The 25,880-nt window shown below is 46.0% G+C and overlaps 1 long non-coding RNA gene across 3 annotated transcripts; it reads right to left on the bottom strand.

The window, feature by feature from the left end:
- Positions 1-420: 420 nt before the first annotated feature.
- Positions 421-25,880, bottom strand: LOC142143070 (uncharacterized). Of its 3 annotated transcripts, none has more exons than XR_012689490.1 (3): positions 25,679-25,880; positions 10,355-10,502; positions 421-2,763 (listed from the first exon to the last, which is right to left on the bottom strand). It is a non-coding gene; the product is annotated as an uncharacterized LOC142143070 (long non-coding RNA). The 3 variants fall into 3 exon arrangements; XR_012689492.1 differs by lacking the exon at positions 25,679-25,880 and adding an exon at positions 18,422-18,631; XR_012689491.1 differs by lacking the exon at positions 25,679-25,880 and adding an exon at positions 11,881-11,937.

Genomic DNA, 25,880 nt, shown 5'->3' with positions numbered 1-25,880 from the left:
GATGCAGATGGCACTTCCCACTAGGAGGAGTCAGCCCCTGCCTCTTTCATTACATTCTTACCCTACCCATTCTAACAGGGCTCCTCCTATTCTAACAGGGCTCCTCCTATTCTAACAGGGCTCCTCCTATTCTAACAGGGCTCCTCCCTTTCTAACAGGGCTCCTCCCACCATTATCAGTCTATACTAACACTAACTAAGGGCTCCTCCCATTCCTCGTACTATTGTCCCATCAGTATCACAGCACCAGACCCTGTTGTGGAAAATATTCAGGGAGTATTTAGAAGGCCATTAATTCATGAAATAACAGATCAACACATAGCAGACACCCTCTTTTATTTATTGAAATGAGTGCAGCAATGTAACAAGTTAATGTTTAATTGTGAGGCATTTATTATCTAGAAATTCTAGAGAGTGGACAAGGAAGAAACCAGTTCTATTATTCCATTTTTTGGTGTTAAACTCCTTTTATTGATTCACAATTTACCTTTTTCACACTTATATTCTTCTCGATTGGGTACATTTTCTATATGATCAGTACCTTGTTCATAGCCATAAGATGGACTTATTATTATTCATTGTCTTGCTAGGCTAAAGGTTAAATCACCCATGAAATAGCTAAGCACATGATATTGATTTTACAGGGTCAATTTGCAAAGAATACCTGAGCCAATGAGTCTTAACATGTTTCTATGATCTGTGCATGTTCTTAGTTGGGTCAGTTCGACCACTAGTTTTCTATCCAGTAGGACCTAGTAGTAGTTCTGTAGTAGGACCTAGTGTTAGAACCTTGTGGTCATTTTGTAGTAACACCATGCAGTAGGACCTTGTAGTCTAGTTGTTCTGTAATAAGACCTTTTTAGTAGGAGCTTTTGGTCTTTCTGTAGCAGAACCTACTTGTCCTTCTGTAGTAGGAACTTGTATCATTCTGTAGTAGGCACTTGTAGTTCTTCTGTATTAGTGCCTTGTGGTTGTTCTGTAGTCGGACCTTTCAACACATGTAGACAAGAGAATACTTCATCTGTACATTTGTCTACTGCTAGAAACACGAGAGTGGGTTGCTGATGGATTTTTGCATAGCAGTTGTGGGGGGGCTCTGTTACCTTCTCTTTCTGGATTCCTCAAGTTACACTTTACCACCCTAGGTCCAGGTAGATGGTGCAAGGACCTATTCCATATACAGTAGTTCCCTCCCATTGGCCTCCAGATTTTCCCAGCTGAGTTCAGCATATTTACATACACCATTAATATTTAGGTTGAGATGACCACCTCACACTCTTTGCTTCTCTTGCAAATTCCCCGGTGTCTTCAGTCTTGTCTAACATTTACCATAGTCCCTAGGTTCTTCTTATATGAGTGTTTACAGTCATACATGCTTCTCATTTAATGGTCAATAATAATAATGGTCAAAAACAGCCATGAGCTAAGAAGATAAAGATATCAGCATGCAACCCAGTTATTTGTTGTGACAGTACTGAATGTCCCTTTACAGATATCGTTCTTCAGTTATTGGACTTCCTTCTTTACCTCCTCATTTGGGTCCAGCATCTTCAGCGCCTTCTGCTCTGTACAATTGTGACTGTTCCTGTGGAAGATCGGTTCTTTGGATCTGTGCTAGTTGACAAGATAAAAACTCTGATACAGGCTTTTGGGAGACCACCCAGCTTCTGTCCTTGATTGATGCCGCTTAGTCCAGGATCCTTTACAATCAGGGCTTACTTATTGCTTGTGTTACATTGTAGACGACTATAGATTATGCCACAATGTTCCACCAAACATCTAATGTGGAGAAATTATGAGCAGAAATAAGACACGTCAGGCAATATAGTGTCCATCTACCTTTCTCGGGAAGGAATTTGTTTTTTGTTAACACTCCTGATTTGTATATTCAATAACTGTAGCCATTTTGCTGGATTGTCACAGTATGGGGAAGTGAATCTTACTTTAATTGTATTTCATGTTTCTGCCCCCCCCCCCCCTCCCCCTCCCCTCTCATGGTTGCACAGTACCAATTCTTCTACAGTTCCTCTAAGTCTATTATAGCTCTTCCCTATGTAATGCAATTTTATCCTCACTCCAAAGTAATTTCTAACTTTTCGCGTTCACAGAATTTCTAGCACTTTCATTCTATCACCCTGATAGGATTGTTTCATGGCTCATAATATTTTGTCATTAAACCCTTCTACCTTTCAATCACAGTCTTTCTAATTAAATCACAGATCCTTTTCAGTCTTTAATAGCAACTTAGCAGCTTTACCTCTCCATTCTGTCATAGACCTTCCATATATATATCACACCCCATCCTGTTCAAGCCACCACCCTTGGCATTAACCCCACCCAGTCTTTCACAGCTCCTCACATTTCCTCTTACCCCTTTCCATCCAAATCCAGAGCCCCCTGTTCATTCTTCTCTCTACCCACTTTCCACCTTCACTGTGTAATGTCACAATCTTCTCCTGTTGTCCTCTACTCAACAAATGGACTTTCTGACTCAGTTGCGGTGTAATACTCATATATGGTCACCCTCTCCTCCCACCATTGCCCTCCCCCTTTCTGGGCGCAGTAATGACTCCTCTCAGGCTGTGTATACATATAATAGGACTGTATTATTGATTTAGACACAGACTGGGGAGTTACAACAGTCCAGACTGCAGATTGTCTCACATCGATTCTTTCAGTCTTCTCTTCTGTACTGGAGCCAGCTGCAGACATCTCCATGGAGCCTGGTCACCGCTTCCTCCAGAAAATGGGATCGGCACTCACTCTGGAGAAACAGATGGTGGTATAAGACCAGACATATTGTGGTACAAACAATCACACATTGACATACTTCCTGCCAGGTACCAGAACTCACTGAGATACTATGAAACACTACATAATATAATAGTATATTAATATGTGAAATACAACAGTAATGGCCGTACGTTCTGAGAATGACACAAGTATTGGTTTTCACAGAGTTTGCTGCTTCAGTGTTCTTAGACCTTTTTGTCAGATGTTGCTATGGTATACTAAGGTAACATTACAAGCAGTATCAAAGGCTTTTATTGACAATTACATTAAGTTTATGCAGAGTCAATATTTGCAGTGTTGACCGTTCTTTTTGAAGGCCTCTGCAATTCGCCCTGGCAGCTGTCAATCAACTTCTGGGCCACATACTGACTGATGGCCGCCCATTCTTGCCTAATCAATGCTTGAAGCTTGCCAGAATTTGTGGGTTTGTGTTTGTTCACCCGCCTCTTGAGGATTGACCACAAGTTCTGGGGAGTTTCCTGGCCATGGACACAAAATTTTGATGTTTTGATCCCTGAGCCACTTAGTTATCACTTTTGCTTTATGGCAAGGTGCTCCATCATGCTGGAAAAGGCATTGTTCATCACCAAACTGTTCTTGGATGGTTGGGAGAAGTTATTATTATTATTATTTATTTGTTAGGCGCCACAAGGTTTCCGCAGCGCCGCACACAGTACAAACAGTAGACTATACAGGGTATAACAGTACAGAACAATAAACAAAAGTACCAATACTTCAGAAACTCCAGGCAGATGCAATAGACACGGAGCAGAAGAACGGGTAAGGAGACAGGAGGGAAGAGGGCCCTGCCCAAGTGAGCTTACATTCTAAGGGAGGGTTAAACAGACCAGGCACAAGAGGAGCCAGTTGAGGGAATGGGAGAGAGGGGAGAATGAGTGGAGGAGATGGGGGTTAAGTGGATGGTTGGTAGGCTTTGAGAAAGAGGTGAGTTTTTAGTGCACGTTTGAAGGAGCACAGAGTAGGAGAGAGGCGGATGGAGCGAGGGAGGTCATTCCAGTGAAGGGGGGCTGCACGGGAAAAGTCCTGGATTCTGAAATGGGAAGAGGTAATCAGAGTGGAGGAGAGGCGGCGGTCATTGGCCGAGCGCAGGGAGCAGGTGGGAGTGTGAATGGAGAGGAGGTTAGAGATATAAGGGGCAGTAGAGTGGGAGAGAGCCTTGTAAGTGGTGGTGAGGAGTTTGAAAAGAATTCTGTAGGGGAAGGCAGAGAGGGGAGGCAGAGGAGAAGCGGCGTGAGAGGAAGATGAGTCTTGCGGCCGCATTGAGTATAGAGCGGTGGGGGGAGAGACGGGAGTGGGGGAGGCCGGTGAGGAGGAGGTTGCAGTAATCCAGGCGGGAGATGATGAGTGTGTGTATGATGGTTTTGGTGGCCTCCTGAGAGAGAAAAGGACGGATGCGGAAGTTGCTCTTTGTGGATGTTTTGGTACCATTCTTTATTCATGGCTGGGTTCTTAGGCAAAATTGTGAGTGAGTCCACTCCCTTGGCTGAGAAGCAACCCCACACATGAATGGTCTCAGGATGCTTTACTGTTGGCATGACACAGGACTGATGGTAGCGCTCACCTTTCCTTCTCTGGACAAGCGTTTTTCCAGATGCCCCAAACAATCTAGGTTCAAGAGAGAAAATGACTTTACCTTGGTCCTCAGCAGTCCAATCCCTGTACCTTTTGCCGAATATCAGTCTGTCCCTGATGTTTTTCCTGAAGAGAAGTGGCTTCTTTGCTGGCCGTCTTGACAACAGGCCATCCTCCAAAAGTCTTAGCCTCACTGTGCATGCAGATGCACTCACACCTGTCTGCTGCCATTCCTGAGCAAGCTCTGCACTGGTGGTGCCCGATCCCGCAGCTGAATCAGTCCTGGCACTTGCTGGACGTTCTTGGGTGCACTGACGCCTTCTTCACAACTATTGAACCTCTCTCCTTGAAGTTCTTGATGATCCGATAAATGGTTGATTTAAGTGCAATCTTACTAGCAGCAATATCCTTGCATGTGAAACCCTTTTTGTGCAAAACAATGATGACTGCACGTGTTTACTTGCATATAACCATGGTTAAGGACAATGATTTCAAACACCACCCTCCTTTTAAAGCTTCCAGTCTGTTATTCTATCTCAATCAGCATTACAGAGTGATCTCCAGCTTTGTCCTCATCAACACTCTCATGTGTGTTAACGAGAGAATCGCTAACCTGGTGTCAGCTGGTCCTCTTTGGGTAGGGTTGAAATGCAGTGGAAATGTTTTTGTGATGAAGTTCATTATCATGGCAAAGAAGGACTTTGAAATTAATTGCAATTCATCTGATCACTCTTCATGACATTCTGGAGTATATGCAAATTGCCATCATACAAACTGAGGCAGCAGACTTTGTGAAAAATAATATTTGTGTCATTCTCAAAACTTTTGGCCATGACTGTATATCCCAGGTACCAACACTCCCTAAAATACTATGAAATACTACATAATATAATAGTATAATTATATGTTAAATACTATATCCCAGGTACCAGCACTTACTGAGCTACTAGGAAATACTACATAATATAATATTATAATAAATAGTATAATAATATGTGAAATACAATATCCCAGGAACCAGCACTCCCTAAGATGTCTGTATGTCCCTGTATGTTCCAATTCCCATGATCCGTTATTCCTGTATGCTCTAGTTACCATGATCCGATGTCTCTGTATGTCCCAGTCCCCGGATCTGGTGTCCCCGTATGTGCCAGTTCCCAGATCCGGTGTCCCTATATGTTCCAGTTCCCATGGTCCAGTGTCTTCACATATATCCCAGTTATTATTATTATTGTTTATTTGTTAGGCGCCACAAGGTTTCCGCAGCGCCGTACACGGTACAAACAGTAGACTATACAGGGTAAGACAGTACAGAACAATAAACACAAAGTACCAGTACTTCAGAAACTCCAGGCAGGCAGATACAGTAGAGACGGAGCGGAAGAACATGTATGGAGACAGGAGGGAAGAGGGGCCCTGCTCATACGAGCTTACATCCTAAGGGAGGGTAAACAAAATCAGGCATAGAAGGGAGCCAGTGAAGCAAAGGGGAGAGAAAAAAGGGCCAGGGGAGAAACAGAAGAGGTGAGAGGTTAAGTGGATGGTTGGTAGGCCGTAAGGAACAGGTGAGTTTTAAGTGCCCACTTGAAGGAGCCCAGATTGGGTGAGAGATGGATGGAGCGAGGGAGGTCGTTCCAATGAAGGGGGGCAGCACGGGAGAAGTCTTGGATTCTAGAGTGGGAAGAGGTGATCAGAGTGGAGGAGAGGCGGCGATCATTGGCCGAGCGCAGGGAGTGGGCGGGAGTGTGAATGGAGAGGAGGTTAGAGATATTAGGGGCAGTAGACTGGGAGAGAGCCTTGTAAGTGGTGGTGAGGAGTTTGAAAAGGATTCTGTAGGGGAAGGGGAGCCAGTGTAAGGCAAGACAGAGAGGAAGATGAGCCTCGCAGCTGCATTGAGTATAGAGCGGAGGGGGGCAAGGTGGGAGCAGGGGAGGCCAGTAAGGAGGAGGTTACAGTAGTCGAGGCGGGAGATGAGAGCATGGATGATAGTTTTGGTGGCATCTTGAGAGAGGAAGGGACGGATGCGGGCAATGTTACGGAGTTGGAAGCGACAGGCTTGGGCAAGGGAATAAATGTGGGGGGCAAAAGAGAGAGAGGAGTCAAGAGTGACTCCTAGGCAGTGGAGTTGGGTGACAGAGGAGATAGTGGAGTTGTTAACAACGATAGAGAGGTCATGGTGGGAAGGGAGTCTGGGTGGGGGAAAGACAATGAGTTCAGTTTTGGAGATGTTAATTTTAAGAAAGCGTGAGGACATCCAGGAGGAGATGGCTGAGAGGCAGTCAGTTACACGAGAGAGGAGGGAGGAGGAAAGATCAGGAGAAGAGAAGTAGAGTTGAATATCATCAGCATATAGGTGATACTGAAGACCGAAAGAGGAGATGAGAACCCCAAGGGAGGAAGTATAGAGTGAAAAGAGTAAAGGGCCAAGAACAGAGCCCTGAGGGACTCCAACAGGGAGAGGGGAGGGGATGGAGGAAGAACCAGACGTTGATACAGAGAAGGAGCGGTTAGCAAGGTATGAGGTGACCCAGGCATGGACAGAGCCAGAGAGGCCAAGAGAGAGAAGAGTTTGCAGCAGGAGGGGGTTGTCCATGGTGTCAAAGGCCGTGGAGAGGTTGAGGAGGATGATTATGGAGTAGTGACCTTTGGATTTGGCTGATAGGAGATCATTGGTAACTTTAGCCAGGGCTGTTTCGGTGGAGTGGAGGGGGCGGTAGCCGGATTGGAGAGGGTCAAGGAGGGAGTTGTCAGAGAGGTGTCTGGTGAGGCGGCTGCAGACAATCCGCTCAAGTAATTTGGAGGCATATGGGAGAAGAGAGATAGGGTGGTAGTTAGCAAGAGAGGTGGGGTCAAGATTGGGTTTCTTGAGGATAGGGGAGATAAGAGCGTGTTTGAATGAGGATGGGACAACGCCAGAGGAGAGTGATAGGTTGAAGAGGTGTGCGAGGTAAAACCAGGCAGTAGGAGAGAGAGAGCGAAGGAGGTGGGAGGGGATGGGATCTAGAGGACAGGTAGAGGGTGGAGAGAAAAGAATAAGGGAGCGAACTTCTTCACCTGATGTGGGGATGAAGGAGCACAACAGCTGGTTGATGGCGGGAGGTGAAGCAGTGAGGGTGGCGGGAGAGGGAAAGGAGGAGGAGATGTTCTGTCTGATGGCTTCAATTTTGAAAGAGAAAAGGGAGGCGAAGTCAGAAGCAGAGAGGGAAGGCGGGACAGTGGGGGGGGGAGAGGAGGGAGTTGAATGTGGCAAAGAGGCGGCGGGGATTGGAGGACTGAGAAGAGATAAGGAACTTAAAGAAGGATTGTTTAGCGAGGGACAGGGCAGAGCAGAAAGAGAGGATGAATTTGAAGTGAAGGAAGTCAGCCAGGGAACAAGATTTCCCCAGAGGTGTTCGGCTGTGCGAGAGCACTTTTGGAGGAAGTGGGTGAGTTTGGAGTGCCAGGGTTGGGGAATAAGGAGACGACGGCGGATAGAAGAGGCCATGATCCGGTGTCCCTATATGTCCCAGTTCCCATGGTCAGGTGTCTCCGCATATATCCCAGTTCCCATGATCCAGTGTCTCTGCATATATCCCAGTTGCCATAGTCCGGTGTCCCTGTATGTCTCAGTTCCCATGATCCGGTGTCCCTGTATGTCTCAGTTCCCATGATCCGGTGTCCCTGTATGTCCCAGTTCCCATGATCCGGTGTCCCTGTATGTCCCCGTTCCCATGATCTGGTGTCCCTGTATGTCCCCGTTCCCATAATCTGGTGTCCCTGTATGTCCCCGTTCCCATGATCTGGTGTCCCTGTATGTCCCCGTTCCCATGATCTGGTGTCCCTGTATGTCCCCGTTCCCATGATCCGGTGTCCCTGTATGTCTCAGTTCCCATGATCCGGTGTCCCTGTATGTCCCCGTTCCCATGATCCGGTGTCCCTGTATGTCCCCGTTCCCATGATCCGGTGTCCCTGTATGTCCCCGTTCCCATGATCCGGTGTCCCTGTATGTCCCAGTTCCCATGGTCCGGTGTCCCTGTATGTCCCCGTTCCCATGATCTGGTGTCCCTGTATGTCCCCGTTCCCATGATCCGGTGTCCCTGTATGTCCCCGTTCCCATGATCCGGTGTCCCTGTATGTCCCCGTTCCCATGATCCGGTGTCCCTGTATGTCCCCGTTCCCATGATCCGGTGTCCCTGTATGTCCCCGTTCCCATGATCCGGTGTCCCTGTATGTCCCAGTTCCCATGGTCCGGTGTCCCTGTATGTCCCCGTTCCCATGATCCGGTGTCCCTGTATGTCCCCGTTCCCATGATCCGGTGTCCCTGTATGTCCCCGTTCCCATGATCCGGTGTCCCTGTATGTCCCCGTTCCCATGATCCGGTGTCCCTGTATGTCCCCGTTCCCATGATCCGGTGTCCCTGTATGTCCCCGTTCCCATGATCCGGTGTCCCTGTATGTCCCCGTTCCCATGATCCGGTGTCCCTGTATGTCCCAGTTCCCATGGTCCGGTGTCCCTGTATGTCCCAGTTCCCATGATCCGGTGTCCCTGTATGTCCCAGTTCCCATGGTCCGGTGTCCCTGTATGTCCCCGTTCCCATGATCTGGTGTCCCTCTATGTCCCCGTTCCCATGGCCCGGTGTCCCTCTATGTCCCCGTTCCCATGATCTGGTGTCCCTGTATGTCCCAGTTCCCATGATCTGGTGTCCCTGTATGTCCCTGTTCCCATGATCTGGTGTCCCTGTATGTCCCAGTTCCCATGATCTGGTGTCCCTGTATGTCCCCGTTCCCATGATCTGGTGTCCCTGTATGTCCCTGTTCCCATGATCCGGTGTCCCTGTATGTCCCCGTTCCCATGATCTGGTGTCCCTCTATGTCCCCGTTCCCATGGCCCGGTGTCCCTCTATGTCCCCGTTCCCATGATCTGGTGTCCCTGTATGTCCCAGTTCCCATGATCTGGTGTCCCTGTATGTCCCCGTTCCCATGATCTGGTGTCCCTGTATGTCCCCGTTCCCATGATCCGGTGTCCCTCTATGTCCCCGTTCCCATGATCCGGTGTCCCTGTATGTCCCCGTTCCCATGATCCGGTGTCCCTGTATGTCCCCGTTCCCATGATCCGGTGTCCCTGTATGTCCCCGTTCCCATGATCCGGTGTCCCTCTATGTCCCCGTTCCCATGATCCGGTGTCCCTCTATGTCCCCGTTCCCATGATCCGGTGTCCCTGTATGTCTCAGTTCCCATGATCCGGTGTCCCTCTATGTCCCAGTTCCCATGATCCGGTGTCCCTGTATGTCCCCGTTCCCATGATCCGGTGTCCCTCTATGTCCCCGTTCCCATGATCCGGTGTCCCTGTATGTCTCAGTTCCCATGATCCGGTGTCCCTGTATGTCCCCGTTCCCATGATCCGGTGTCCCTGTATGTCCCCGTTCCCATGATCCGGTGTCCCTCTATGTCCCCGTTCCCATGATCCGGTGTCCCTGTATGTCCCAGTTCCCATGATCCGGTGTCCCTGTATGTCCCCGTTCCCATGATCCGGTGTCCCTCTATGTCCCCGTTCCCATGATCCGGTGTCCCTGTATGTCTCAGTTCCCATGATCCGGTGTCCCTGTATGTCCCCGTTCCCATGATCCGGTGTCCCTGTATGTCCCCGTTCCCATGATCCGGTGTCCCTGTATGTCCCCGTTCCCATGATCCGGTGTCCCTCTATGTCCCCGTTCCCATGATCCGGTGTCCCTGTATGTCCCCGTTCCCATGATCCGGTGTCCCTCTATGTCCCCGTTCCCATGATCCGGTGTCCCTGTATGTCCCCGTTCCCATGATCCGGTGTCCCTGTATGTCCCAGTTCCCATGATCCGGTGTCCCTCTATGTCCCCGTTCCCATGGTCCGGTGTCCCTCTATGTCCCCGTTCCCATGGTCCGGTGTCCCTGTATGTCCCATTTTCCATGATGATGTCTAATATCTGTCATTGGTCACTTCCTGTAACCTCTATTTACCGCTTACGTGGCCTTTGCAACTTTGGTTCGTTTCATCCTCTTCCTCCTCATAAGTGTGACTTGAGGTCTTTTTAAACCAGCGATGAACAGAAGCAGCCGAGGACGGGATTTGGTGAGCCAGCTCCGTAGGAGAGTCCCTTTAGGTAACCTGAAGGTAGAGAGATACAGTTATTATTATTTATACAGCATCACCATATTACACAGTGCTGTACATTCTATAAAGTATATACAGAAAAGTCATGAATGTAATATAGATGTAAACTCCATCCTTGTAATATGCATTCCTCACACCTACACCGATGATAGTCTCCTTTATTACATATATACTGTACAGGGTAACACTGGGACACCAGGGAAATCCACGGTGGGCCCCTGATGCCAGTGGGCCCCCTGCTACTTTCACTGAAGGAGAGGAGTCCTAATTGGTGTGGTGAGGCATGTTCCCCGTGCACTGCCGACCTGCACCATGGACTCTCCTCCATATGAGAATAATGTGATGGCTCGGGGTAACTGATTGGCCGCACAGAAGGGCAGATGACGGAACTTTAAACCTGTGTGGTCACAGGTCAGGGCTGCATGTAATGCATCGAGACTGAAAGCCGGCAAGAGACAAGGAGCCATGAAGAAGAGATAAGAGCAGCAGAGGAGCAAGATAAGGGCAAGAGACAAGAAGCCAGGAAGAAGAGGTAAGAGCAGCAGAGGAGCAAGATAAGGGCAAGAGACAAGGAGCCATGAAGAAGAGATAAGAGCAGCAGAGGAGCAAGATAAGGGCAAGAGACAAGGAGCCATGAAGAAGAGATAAGAGCAGCAGAGGAGCAAGATAAGGGCAAGAGACAAGAAGCCAGGAAGAAGAGGTAAGAGCAGCAGAGGAGCAAGATAAGAGCACAGAAGAAGTAAGTTAGTATAAACTAAGGAGGCGGAAAAGAAAGCTGAGGCTAGGGATACATTGTAAATTACTGGGCTGGACAAGAGATAAAGAGACTGGGGTGCAGGTAAGGTTTGACTAACAGATTAAGGGTGTATCTTTAGATATAGAAAAGCCTTATGTATATTTTATTTCAATATTCTAATATGAATTTTGTCAGCTTGTACATTTAAAGCATACAGGTCATGAGGCTTAAGTAATGTTAATACTGTAGACACTTACAATGAGCATTTAAAAGACAGTAGGGGAATAATTTAGAAGGATGTCATAATACAAGAAATATCGTCAGAATTGTGCATTTTTCCAATAAAATTTGCAGATCTTTTTGCAAAACATTCTGTGACCTATCTTCAGTGATATATCCAGCTGTATTGTTTATAGAAGATCAAGACACCAGCAGACAATTCTTAAACAATGCAACGGACCTCTGGCCAGAGCTTAGAGGTCTTATAGGTAGATCAGGCTAAAGAATTCTAATGTTAATGACATTGTCTCCATCACATTGGAAATGTTTTTCTATGTGTTCTTTGTGCATTACCTGGAACGTTCTACATTATATTATTCTGGTCTAATAATTAGCAAATGAATGGAAGCCGCTCACCTCAGCACACTGCTTCCAATGACAGCAGCGGGTTACTGTGAGTTACCTGTGGGGTCCCTTAATGTTTATCCTGCGGCTGTCACTCCAGCTCCCAGATCACCCAATGCCACGCTGAGGGGCATTGTATCCCTGATCCCACAGTGCCACCTACAGACCAACAAATGAACTGCAAGAGACCAGCAGGTTCACGCTTACCATATACGTACATAGAAAGTCTGAATATTTATTAAGAGGGGGGAAGAAATGTCATCTTTAGGACATTCATAAAGTGCACTGGATGGCCGCCCCCTATGTGTATGCCTACTCTACATCTTACTGTGTACACAAAGTCCACCCTCCTACCACTTTAGTAAAACCACTTTCAATAAAATAAACTTTCACTTTTGCTCCTAAAACACTCCTCTGTTATTGGTTACATGAACCATCTGAATGGGCACATATGCCTATATTACATCTCTCATGGTGCAGTATAACACACCGTACCAAGTAGTTCATTAATCTTCCTTCAAAATATGGAAATATTGATGCAGCACGGTGGCTTAGTGGTTAGCACTTCTGCCTTACAGCACTGGGGTCATGAGTTCAATTCCCAACCATGGCCTTATCTGTGTGGCGTTTGTATGTTCTCCCCATGTTTGTGTGGGTTTCCTCCGGGTGCTCCGGTTTCCTCCCACACTCCAAAAACATACTGGTAGGTTAATTGGCTGCTACCAAAATTGACCCTAGTCTCTGTGTCTGTCTGTGTGTGTGTGTGTATGTTAGGGAACTTAGACTGTAAGCCCCAATGGGGCAGGGATTGATGTGAATGAGTTCTCTGTACAGTGCTGCAGAATTAGTGGCGCTATATAAATAAATGGTGATGATGATGATGATGATATTCCCAATAATATGCCAAAATGAGGGTGCACCCACAGACATAGAGAACTCATACAAATGGAAAGAAAGTCTGTTTGTTATGGGGCAGTCTAATGCTGTTACATTAAAATCATAATCTTTATTAGAATATGTTAAAATCCCCAAAAACTTTATTAAAGATTCTTCATATCTCAAATTAGAAAGAACTTGTAGCAAAATATTAAAATAATTATCAATTAATAACCCAATTAGAAAAACTATTAAAATAGGCAGTAAAATACTGTCTAACAGCGACGCTGTTCTGGTAACACTTTTTATATATTGTTGAAAGTGATTTTCCAATATATTTTTCTGTTGTGTTTATTACAAGTGTAATACTCAAATGTCACTTTAATCAAGTTTATTTCTCATGACCCACAATAAAATATATGAATCCTTTTCAAAATATAGTTTCTGTCTTATATCCTCTGACTCCCTATTCTTATAATATGGTATGTATAAGGCTCTAACCGTAAAGGTCTGACTCAGCCCTGTAGTCTCTCATATAAAGTGCCCAGTTATAATATCATATGCAGATTCCACAGATATTTATATAGATTAGCTGGGTCATATGATATTCAGATATTTACTGACGTAGAGCATAGAACAGCAGATGCTGCTTCCTTCCGCAGTCACGCGTTTCACTATAAGCTTTGACGAAGCTAAAAAGTTTGCCTGTGGACCCTTTAGGCAGCATCTTAACAAACTAATGATTCAAAACAAGCAGAGTGAATCTGAAGGTATTATCTTGTCCCTGGGCTTATAATGAGAGAAAGAGAGAGGGAGAGAGAGAGATTCCTATGCTTGTGGGGACATTGACCTGTTTACACACTAACACTATGGAGACCTTGGTCCCCAGAAAGCTTACCAATGCTAATGCAGGGGACCTCGCTAATATACTCGGCATAAAAATCTGGCATGTCCCTGCAAGTCACTTTTGTCAGACCAAGAGTGTGCGTGTCTGCCTAGCATGGAGGGGAAAGTGTGTGCACGCCACCACTACATGTCAGTGGAACATACATACCGTACGTATGTCCCACTATGACCAGGAAGAGGAGGAGATTGCAGCTTTCCTGGTCCTTTTGCACCAAACAAGGATAAGACAGGTGGCATTGGGTGGCATTGGGTGGCATTGGGACAAAGCGTAGGTAAACTATGCACAACGATTCTTGACCTGATGGTAGCTGTGTTTTACACACAGAAGGCCAAAAAGATGATGTGGTGTCAGTCCAAACACTGTCCAAAAACAGTGATGGCTCCAGTACTGCGTGTACTGTGAGATACGCTCTCAAAACTAGCCGGGCATATGTAACATGTTCATCGTACTGAGATTGAAGTTGACGGGGCCATGTAACTTACCAAGCACGTGGAAGAAAGGTGCATACAATTGGAGCATCATCGGCATAGCGACATCTTTGCACACAACGCTGATGCGATAAGGACAGGACGCGGCATTCTGAGACCATGCAAACTTCCAGACAAAGAGATGGTTGTCGAAGGCTTCATGGACTGTGCAGCTTGCTAAGGCTTGTTTGGTGCCACAGGAAGAGATTTCAGCTAAACCCAAGGGGCAACAAGCCCACACCAGTCTCTGTGCACCTTTGCCCAGTCTGTTTCACCTGACATCAGTGGTGGCTTTTGTAAGCTCTTGAGTGACACGACCCCAGATAAAACTTTTCTCTCTTTCAAAAATGACTGATGCATCATGCAGATGGGGCAGCATCTCTTCAACCAGGATGCTTCAGATGTTGGCTCACATGAGAAACTCAGAGAAATAGGCAAGTTATTGTTACATACCAAAAGAGCTGCCCCCTTGGAGCGGATGGAAGACTTTACCATCCCATCAAACTTCCTGCATGTAGTAGATGCAGTCATTTATCTCTTTCCTTTTAGAACTGGACCAGCTACAGAATGACAGATTGGATAATAACTAATCCCCTGTAACAGTGTGTTTGACCATAGATAAGTGGTCAAGCATTCAGTTTGACACTTCCACATATAAGGAAGACGGTGTCGGAGAACCAGCAACTAGGGACCAGTGCTCAGCCAAGGCTCTCACAGGTCGGTGAAGCACAGTTTTGTTATGTGGAAGCGTGTTGGCTTCTCTGTTTTTCGCAGATATGTAATGGACCACTCTGCTTCCATTGTGGCTGTGCAGAGATGAGATCCAAGCTGTGGAGAAGTACATGATTCATTTTATCCAAACATGCTGGGTGATCGCAGAGCGTGACGTGTCGCCTGCCCCACGGATGTACTGTCAGCACTGAAAGATCGAGCTGTAAAGAAAAATAAAATTTGTTGAAACGAGACGCGGTGGATAAGCAATGACTGTAACCTCCAGGACTAGATGCATGTGGGAATGTGATGTCCTCAGATGGCCGAAATACATGAAACTTCCCCAACATTCAGTCCGAGTCAACACTTTCATCAAAGTCAAACTGTAAATCTCAAGTGGTGACAAACAGCTCGTACACTGACCCATAAGATTGTCCTTATATGTCATGTTCCATGTCCCCATGATGCAATAAAACAAGTTTGTGTCCTTATTTGGAAGATTAATATCAATATTCCTTCTTCATTTAACCTGTAAGTATTAGAAAGTGTTGATGAAATTTTATGTTGTTACTATATAGCATTTGTTAACCTTCGAGCTACATTTTGTTCTTTTATTTAAGTTTAATTTGTTTTTATTTCTTATTATTATACCATTTGTAGTTTCATCTGTAATAACACAGTATAATAAACTGCAGTCTATCATCTGATACAAGTAACTGCTACGTGAACATCGTTTACTACTTGACTGTAAGTTTATTTCTTATAGTCTGTAACCTGAAAAGTTTCAATTAGAGTGTGAAGAATACGACTACAGCATGAAAGTCAGTGATTGCTTAAATGTTCAGCCAAGTCTCCTGCACTATCTCTGATTCCTTATTGTTCTCTATATGAATGGAATAGATCATTGTCTGTAGGACAACAGTTTAAAACCTCTCTCTCTGTATTTTGGATTAATAGAAAACCCAGTAGCGCTGCAACGACTCCCTTAGTATCAGTATCTATGTAACCAACCTACAGCTTGTGTGCAGCTGTATTAGGAGCCGTTATCTACTGCAATTGGTATTCCAGCGCTGAGTGTGGATCTAAACTTTATTTAAACAGTATAATATATCTACAATAACCTCACACATAAAACATGTCCCTAATTCTCTGCCTCTACACACCCAGGTATATTATTATAAGGGGATATGTATCCCGGTGGCCGGGTCCCCGAGTTCACACGTGCGGCTATCTTGAAATGGACTCCGGCGCCGGGAGGGTTTATACCCAGCGCTGGTAGAGTTAACTCCTGGCACTAGGCGCTGGGAGTGTAAAACTGTAAAATGTAGTGTATATTAAATGTGAAATATTGTATAATAAATTGTATATTTGCTGTGTGTACGCCACAGCGCAGATAGTTAACTGTGCGCAGCACTGAAAGGATTAACTCCCGGTGCTAAGACCAGTAAAAGGTGTGTATGTTAAATGTGTATTTTAGATGTGAAATGTATATAATAAAGAACAAGTACTTACCCATCCCTGGTGGTCCAGTTGGGGCTGCAGGAGCAGTGCTGGAGCCATCATCCCCCAGCGGCAGCTTCAGTGGCTGCTGGACGGACTTACACAGCAGCCTCCTGGGATTACATAGATCCAGTAGGTGCAGCGACTCCTGGGGGTCCCAGGAGGCTGAGCCACATACTGGAGCTCAGAGATCTCCAGGACAGGCAGGACAGAGACTGCTGCCCCGGGATCTGGCTGCTTTTCCCCTGATTCTGTTTTCAGCCAGGGAGAGAGCCAGACTCTGGCCCAGGCTCCCTGGAAGTGGTTATAGGCGGACAGACTCACTGGCACCAGGGAGGAGAGTGGGCTGAGCCGCCCCCCCTCCCAGCCAGCTCGTAGACGGGAGTGCACATCTCCTGCCACTGGCCTCTATGTAACAAGGTGCCCTCTGGGCTGATTCACATGCAGGCTGCATGAATCAGCCCGGATTGGTTAAAGGGGCAGGAGGCTGCATTACCTTCTGCTAAGCTAGTGTCCAAAGACTGTAAAAACAGAGCCCTGTTTTACCCTGAAATGTATTATTCCATCCGTAACTTGTGGAAAGATCGCTAGTACCATAAACTGGCATATAACTGTCCTTATTAGGACACGTGAGCTAATACAACATCACTGCTCCAAGATCCTGCTTTGACGCCTGCGGAAATTCCTGTGACCTACAGATTAGACCAATCTAATCCGTTAATCGGCTGTTCTGAGGTTAGGACCCAGCATCCAGTACCAACGCTCTACTCGCTACCTGCAGCTCTGGCCAGTGTGATAGGCCAGGGGGAACCATCCACAGCAACCCTGATCTAAAGGAAGAGGTCAGGGCTACCAGCAATGGGGTACACTAGCAGTTAGAGTTGCCCAGAAGAAAGCGGTACTAGGTGCTACAAATGAGCCTAGTGGTGGCAGCAGGATCTACTCCAACTGCGTTTGAAGGGGGGGGGGCGCAATTTGAGATAAAGAAAGGGGAAGGCAAGCCCAGCCGGTCCCCAGCAACCAAGGACAGAGTGGCATAGGAGGTCCATCCTGTCACATTTCCATATATTCCTTATAGATATTTTATTCATCATCATCAACATTTATTTATATAGCGCCAGCAAATTCCGTAGCGCTTTACAATTGGGAACAAACATTAATAAGACAATACTGGGTAATACATACAGACAGAGAGGTAAGAGAACCCTGCTCGCAAGCTTACAATCTATGGGACAATGGGAGTTAGAAACACAAGGGCATGTGCTACATCATATTGCACACTGGACCAGCCAGACTGCAAAGGTAAAAGTACTGAGTGGGCTGTGTGTGTGGCAATGTTGGTCAGAGGGTTGTTGTCTTGCGTTAGCAGTGTAGAGGGTGGTAATAGGGTAATCTAGGGAAATTAAGATGCTGGTTGAGGAATATCATAACCTTGTCTGAAGAGGTGGGTTTTCATTGAACGCTTGAAGGTTTGAAGACTAGAGGAAAGTCTTACTGTACGTGGGTATAGGACACACAGATTCAGAAGTGCAAACATTAATGTACGTTATTTAAAATTCATAACATGTAGTTAGTGGATAAAGTATTATTCCAAGTCTCACTTAACCTCAGGAAACATTCAGAGCATGCTGGGAAGTGTCACATTATAGAATTCATATGGTAAATGTGTAGAAGTGTATTTGACTCTAAGCCCAAACACATCCCTCAAACTCTGCAATGTGGGTTTCTGCAATTCACTGGAGAATATTACCTAGGACAACTAAGGCCTTGATGTCTCTCATGTTGGACATGGTAGAATGACCTAGAACCTCTGGATAGTAAGTACTGATGTCCATACATGCTTCCAGAAAGTCCCAGACTCTTATGGCTACTAATGGGAAAGGATCTTGTATATTGTTTGAGGGGCAGATGCCCTTTCAGCCCTGTTGAAAGAGATGATGAATCAAATGTCCCAAAAAGGTACTGTCATTTGAATGAGTGCACTAAGCGGACCTAAAAGGTCATGTCCATGGAGGCAATATTGAAAGAAGGTTTGTATGAAAAGAAAAGAAATGTCCCAAAACAATCTGTTGGGAAATCCAGGGTAACTTACTTGATGTCGCTTGGTGGTAGATGTACGCTGGGCGGGGGTCCCTCCTACAAACTCACAGTGTCTCCTGCCTTCAGTTTATACAGTAGTGCAAGGCGCAGACACACAGCCTGTGTTTTACCGGAGGTAGCGCATGCGCGCTAAGTGAATCCCTCGCAGACAGCGGTTCAGTGAGTTGATGTTGCTTGATAGTGGATGTACGCTGGGCGGGGGTCCCTCCTACAGACTGATAGCGTCTCCTGCCCTCAATTTGTGCAATGATGCAGGGCGCAGACACACAGCCTGTGTGTAACGGAGGTAGCGTATGCACGCTCTAGGTATCCCTCGCAGGCAGCGGTTTGGTGAACTGAAATAAGCGATCTAGCATGCTAGAGTGGGGAGAATGAAAAAGTAGGGCACTTGACAGTGCTGTATAGATAGATGTAGGTGTAATCAACCAACGCGTTTCGCTCGTGGCCAAAAAGGCAGTGAGCTTCCTCAGGGATTGTTATGATGGAACTGGTCTTCCTTCCAGTTTTTATGATGTCCGGAGTTTTTCAATTTGGGCGGCAGCAAACTCAATTAGTTGGGCGGAGGCTCAGCTGGTGACATTAAAGTGTGAACACCTGATAGCTGGATTGTGCACAAACAAAGGATGAGATGCTGCCAATTGTTTAAAATGGAATGAAGTGAAGTACACCACTAATTGAAGGTGTCTATTATTGACCTTACATACTGTACAGTGCACGGACAATACATAGCTGTCAGTTATATACAATGAAGTAAAATATATTGATAAAACAATAATAAAGAGTGGTCTGTTGTTAACAATGTGTCTGGTTAGGAGAGAGGGAGGAGAGATTCCCTCTTTCCTCCTCCATTCTGCCTTCCTATCCACCCTATCGGGTTGACAAAGTCACCTTTCAGGGCCCGTCGCCCCTCTTTAGTATCAGTATTATTAGCCTTTTCTCAATCCCAACCTGTGTACAAACCTTTCGTACATTACATTGCCCATTGATATCATTCAAAATTGTCTGGAAATGTGTATTGTTTCAGTAACTGAAAGTGGTTTTTAATATATCAGATGTTTAATATATCAAGATGTTTTACATCAAAGACCATTGCTTATAATGCACCAGACACATTGTTAACAACAGACCACTCTTATTATTGTTTTATCGATATATTTTACTTCATTGTATATAACTGACAGCTATGTATTGTCCGTGCACTGTACATTATGTAAGGTCAATAATAGACACCTTCAATTAGTGGTGTACTTCACTTCATTCCATTTTAAACAATTGGCAGCATCTCATCCTTTGTTTGTGCACAATCCAGCTATCAGGTGTTCACACTTTAATGTCACCAGCTGAGCCTCCGCCCAACTAATTGAGTTTGCTGCCGCCCAAATTGAAAAAATCTGGACATCATAAAAACTGGAAGGAAGACCAGTTCCATCATAACAATCCCTGAGGAAGCTCACTGCCTTTTTGGCCACGAGCGAAACGCGTTGGTTGATTACACCTACATCTATCTATACAGCACTGTCAAGTGCCCTACTTTTTCATTCTCTCCACTCTAGCATGCTAGATCGCTTATTTCAGTTCACCAAACCGCTGCCTGCGAGGGATACCTAGAGCGTGCATACGCTACCTCCGTTACACACAGGCTGTGTGTCTGCGCCCTGCATCATTGCACAAATTGAGGGCAGGAGACGCTATCAGTCTGTAGGAGGGACCCCCGCCCAGCGTACATCCACTATCAAGCAACATCAACTCACTGAACCGCTGTCTGCGAGGGATTCACTTAGCGCGCATGCGCTACCTCCGGTAAAACACAGGCTGTGTGTCTGCGCCTTGCACTACTGTATAAACTGAAGGCAGGAGACACTGTGAGTTTGTAGGAGGGACCCCCGCCCAGCGTACATCTACCACCAAGCGACATCAAGTAAGTTACCCTGGATTTCCCAACAGATTGTTTTGGGACATTTCTTTTCTTTTCATACAAACCTTCTTTCAATATTGCCTCCATGGACATGACCTTTTAGGTCCGCTTAGTGCACTCATTCAAATGACAGTACCTTTTTGGGACATTTGATTCATCATCTCTTTCAACAGGGCTGAAAGGGCATCTGTCTATTGACGAATTGGACATTTTATAACACGGGCTATACTAACCCAGTGGACATTTATGTGTACGGACTGATACTATTTACCATATGTCTATATATGCATTTACTTGTTTGATTTATATATTGTTCACATAGTGTCTTTGTTATATCATCCTTGGCTCCGGCCGGAGCACTCATTTTATACATTATGTTAAATAAATAACATCAACCATCCTTTTTTGCCACACACGCCTTATCTCTAGCGCCCAGGACCTGATATACTACGTATCAATCCCTTTTGGGAGGGTAGGGATTCCCTCCTGTCCATTTGCAGGTTCTAATCTTTGGCTGCTTTATACATATTAAGATAGCGCAACCCACCCTCTTGTTCATCTCTAATGTTTGAGGGGTGCTGATGGGCTTTAGGGTGATTCCAGCAATCTTTCGGGGGATCCCTAGGAGTTAAGGTGGAGCATATGGCCAGTTTTCTACACGCTGGCATACACTGGGCTAATAAAATAACTTGTTCATCATTTCTGCTTCTAGTTCTGATGCCCAACAAAATGTGTCGCTGGGGAATTCCCAAGGAGCAACGGTATCGTAAATTGGTTAGAAGAAGTCCAGAGACGGTCAGTAGCTATGAGGTCAACCAACCCAGATAAACCAGTCTACGTCATGCCCATATGTCTAGTCTGTGCTCTTGCCATAACTCTCATAAAGTGGGACCATGAACCCAGTTATACTGGGCAGATGTTCAGGGATTAAGATAGGGAAAGTGAATAGTTCAACGGGCAATGCAGGGGGTGGTTTGGAAAATAGGAATATTTGTGCTGTATAATCCTGTTTCATTGGGGATGTGATTAGATCCTCACCTGGTTCACAGTGACAAGTTTCCATTTCCAAACCCACTCACAAATGTCATTATGACTTTACAGAAGAACTATTGCTTCGCTCCAGAGACATTTCCACATTAAGAATCCTATATTCTTGGTAACATGCAAAATTGGGCTAACGCAATGGCAAGAACAATTTCACCATCTTCGACATAACACAATTCTATTGGCCCTACCAAAATCAATACAGTTCTTAAGAGCCACAAAATATAGAGAAATGCTACATAAAATCTTTTACAGAGGATAATTCCCCCCTCCAGATGTCTTTCCATTGGTACGTCAGATATAGCTAAATGTACACAGTGCTCTAATACGTCAGCCTCATTATACCACTGATCGTGGGGTTGGGTATAATATACTGTTGACATCAAAATGGTGACATAGTCATTCTGTTGACATGTTTAAAATAGTAACATTGTGACTGTCGATAGTCGTCATGTCAAAGTCAAAATGTCAACATTCAAAGGGCAATGTCCGCGGGAGCCGTCGAACCCACTGGCATTACAGCCGCCTCACCCGCCAGTAATACAGCCGTTGGATCTGACACAAAATAGTTAATATTAAAAAGAACAAAACACAAACATTTATCCCAAACCTCACCCCCCCCCCCACCCCCAACACATTTACCTTACTGCTGCTGACGGACTCGCTGGCACAATACAGTAGAATAATACACAATGACATAAATAAATATAATTTAAAAACGCCTCCACCCCAACAACAGAATCACTTTAGTGCCCAATGGCGTACCCCCGATTTTACTAGACCCAGCACTGGCACTATAGCAGGGAAACCTGCAGTGGGGTTCCCCCTGTCATAATGACAACCAGCCCCAGGCCGATCAGCACAGGGTTTTTTTGTGGGCAAGCACAGACTCTTGGATTAACTAACACCAGTTTTTAGAAAAGGTACATGACTGATTTATCCCCAGTAACAAATACACACACAGCTCCAAACAGCAAACAATCATCAGCACGGTGGTCAGCAGGGTGACTCAGTGGTTAGCACTTCTGCCTCACAGCACTGGGGTCATGAGTTCAATTCCCGACCATGACCTTATCTGTGAGGAGTTTGTATTTTCTCCCCGTGTTTCCGTGGGTTTCCTCCGGGTGCTCCAGTTTCCTCCGACACTCCAAAAACATACTGGTAGGTTAATTGGCTGTTATCAGAATTGACCCTAGTCTGTCTGTCTGTCTGTGTGTGGGTTACGGAATTTAGACTGTAAGCCTCAATGGGGCAGGGACTGATGTGAGTGAGTTGTCGGTACAGCGCTGCGGAATTAGTGGCGCTATATAAATAAATGGTGACGATGATGATGATGATCGTCAATTACCGCCAATAGTAACACAGGGGCTCATCAGTCACTGTCACACCTACCCTACTCCCACCTATACTACTCACACTGGTACACCCTCATACCTACCCTACTCCCACCTATACTACTCACACTGGTACACCCTCATACCTACCCTACTCCTACCTATACTAACACTGGTACACCCTCACACCTACCCTACTCCCACCTATACTACTCACACTGGTACACCCTCATACCTACCCTACTCCCACCTATACTACTCACACTGGTACACCCTCATACCTACCCTACTCCCACCTATACTACTCACACATGTACATCCTCACACCTACCCTACTCCCACCTATACTACTCACACTGAAACACCCTCACACCTACCGTACTACCACCTATACTACTCACACAGGTACACCCTCACACCTACCCTGCTCCCACCTATACTACTCACACTGGTACACCCTCATACCTACCCTACTCCCACCTATACTACTCACACTGGTACACCCTCATACCTACCCTACTCCCACCTATACTACGCACACTGGTACACCCTCACACCTACCCTACTCCCACCTATACTACTCACACAGGTACACCCTCACACCTACCCTGCTCCCACCTATACTACTCACACTGGTACACCCTCATACCTACCCTACTCCCACCTATACTACTCACACTGGAACACCCTCATACCTACCCTACTCCCACCTATACTACTCACACAGGTACACCCTCACACCTACCCTACTCCCATCTATACTACTCACACAGGTACACCCTCACACCTACCCTACTCCCATCTATACTACTCACACAGGTACACCCTCACACCTACCCTACTCCCACCTATACTACTCACACAGGTACACCCTCACATCTACCCTGCTCCCACCTATACTACTCACACTGGTACACCCTCATACCTACCCTACTCCCACCTATACTACTCACACTGGAACACCCTCATACCTACCCTACTCCCCCCTATACTACTCACACAGGTACACCCTCACACCTACCCTACTCCCATCTATATTACTAACACCGGTACACCCTCACACCTACCCTACTCCCACCTATACTACTCACACTGGTACACCCTCACACCTACCCTACTCCCACCTATACCACTCACACAGGTACACCCTCACATCTACCCTGCTCCCACCTATACTACTCACACTGGTACACCCTCATACCTACCCTACTCCCACCTATACTACTCACACTGGAACACCCTCATACCTACCCTACTCCCCCCTATACTACTCACACAGGTACACCCTCACACCTACCCTACTCCCATCTATATTACTAACACCGGTACACCCTCACACCTACCCTACTCCCACCTATACTACTTACACTGGTACACCCGCACACCTACCCTACTCCCACCTATACTACTCACACTGGTACATCCTCACACCTACCCTACTCCCACCTATACTACTCACACTGGTACATCCTCATACCTACCCTACTCCCACCTATACTACTCACACTGGTATACCCTCACACCTACCCAACTCCCACCTATACTACTCACACTGGTATACCCTCACACCTACCCTACTCCCACCTATACTACTCACACTGGAACACCCTCATACCTACCCTACTCCCCCCTATACTACTCACACAGGTACACCCTCACACCTACCCTACTCCCATCTATATTACTAACACTGGTACACCCTCACACCTACCCTACTCCCACCTATACTACTCACACTGGTACACCCGCACACCTACCCTACTCCCACCTATACTACTCACACTGGTATATCCTCACACCTACCCTACTCCCACCTATACTACTCACACTGGTACATCCTCATACCTACCCTACTCCCACCTATACTACTCACACTGGTATACCCTCACACCTACCCAACTCCCACCTATACTACTCACACTGGTATACCCTCACACCTACCCTACTCCCACCTATACTACTCACACTGGTACATCCTCATACCTACCCTACTCCCACCTATACTACTCAAACTGGTACACCCTCACCCCTACCCTACTCCAACCTATACTACTCACACTGGTACACCCTCACACCTACCCTACCTCCATCTATACTACTCACACTGGTATATCCTCACACCTACCCTACTCCCACCTATACTACTCACACTGGTACATCCTCATACCTACCCTACTCCCACCTATACTACTCACACATGTACACCCTCATACCTACCCTACTCCCACCTATACTACTCACACTGGTACATCCTCATACCTACCCTACTCCCACCTATACTACTCACACATGTACACCCTCATACCTACCCTACTCCCACCTATACTACTCACACATGTACACCCTCATACCTACCCTACTCCCACCTATACTACTCACACTGGTACACCCTAACACCTACCCTACTCCCACCTATACTACTCACACTGGTACATCCTCATACCTACCCTACTCCCACCTATACTACTCACACATGTACATCCTCACACCTGCCGTACTCCCACCTATACTGCTCATACTGGTACACCCTCACACCTACCCTACTCCCACCTATACTACTCACACTGGTACATCCTCATACCTACCCTACTCCCACCTATACTACTCACACATGTACACAATACTATTTAACCTACAATGTATTTCTATCAATGATTCATGCGCTGACAATACATCAAATTTTTCCTATCACCAATTAATACGCTGACAATATATAAATTGTATTTCTATCACTAATTAATACGCTGATGATATATAAAATTTATGTTTTTTAGTAATTACAGAATGTAAAATGCATTTTAACCACTTAATACTTTGGAAATGTAAAGACTGAATCCCTGTTACTGATTACTAAATTAATTTTATGTAAAATATGTGTCTATTACTGGTAAATACACAACATTATACAACACACTGTGAGTAATGACCCAGGTCTGTGCCTGGGGGTAACACTCACCAATTGGATCCGCACATTGGATTCCTGTCCTTGCTGCCGGTCTTCTCTGATCCTCATCGCTCAGTTCTGTCACTAGAAGCTTCAGCTGCACAATGACACAGGTCAGGACCTCAGCCGGCTGTCCACTCAGCACTACCCCAAACCAATCCCAGCGGTGTCCCCTGCAGACGTACTGTGTGTCCCAGTATATACAATGTATACA

Source organism: Mixophyes fleayi, chromosome 3 (assembly GCF_038048845.1).
Source record: "Mixophyes fleayi isolate aMixFle1 chromosome 3, aMixFle1.hap1, whole genome shotgun sequence".
NCBI lineage: Eukaryota > Metazoa > Chordata > Amphibia > Anura > Limnodynastidae > Mixophyes > Mixophyes fleayi.
This window is presented reverse-complemented; position numbering and strand designations above follow the sequence as displayed.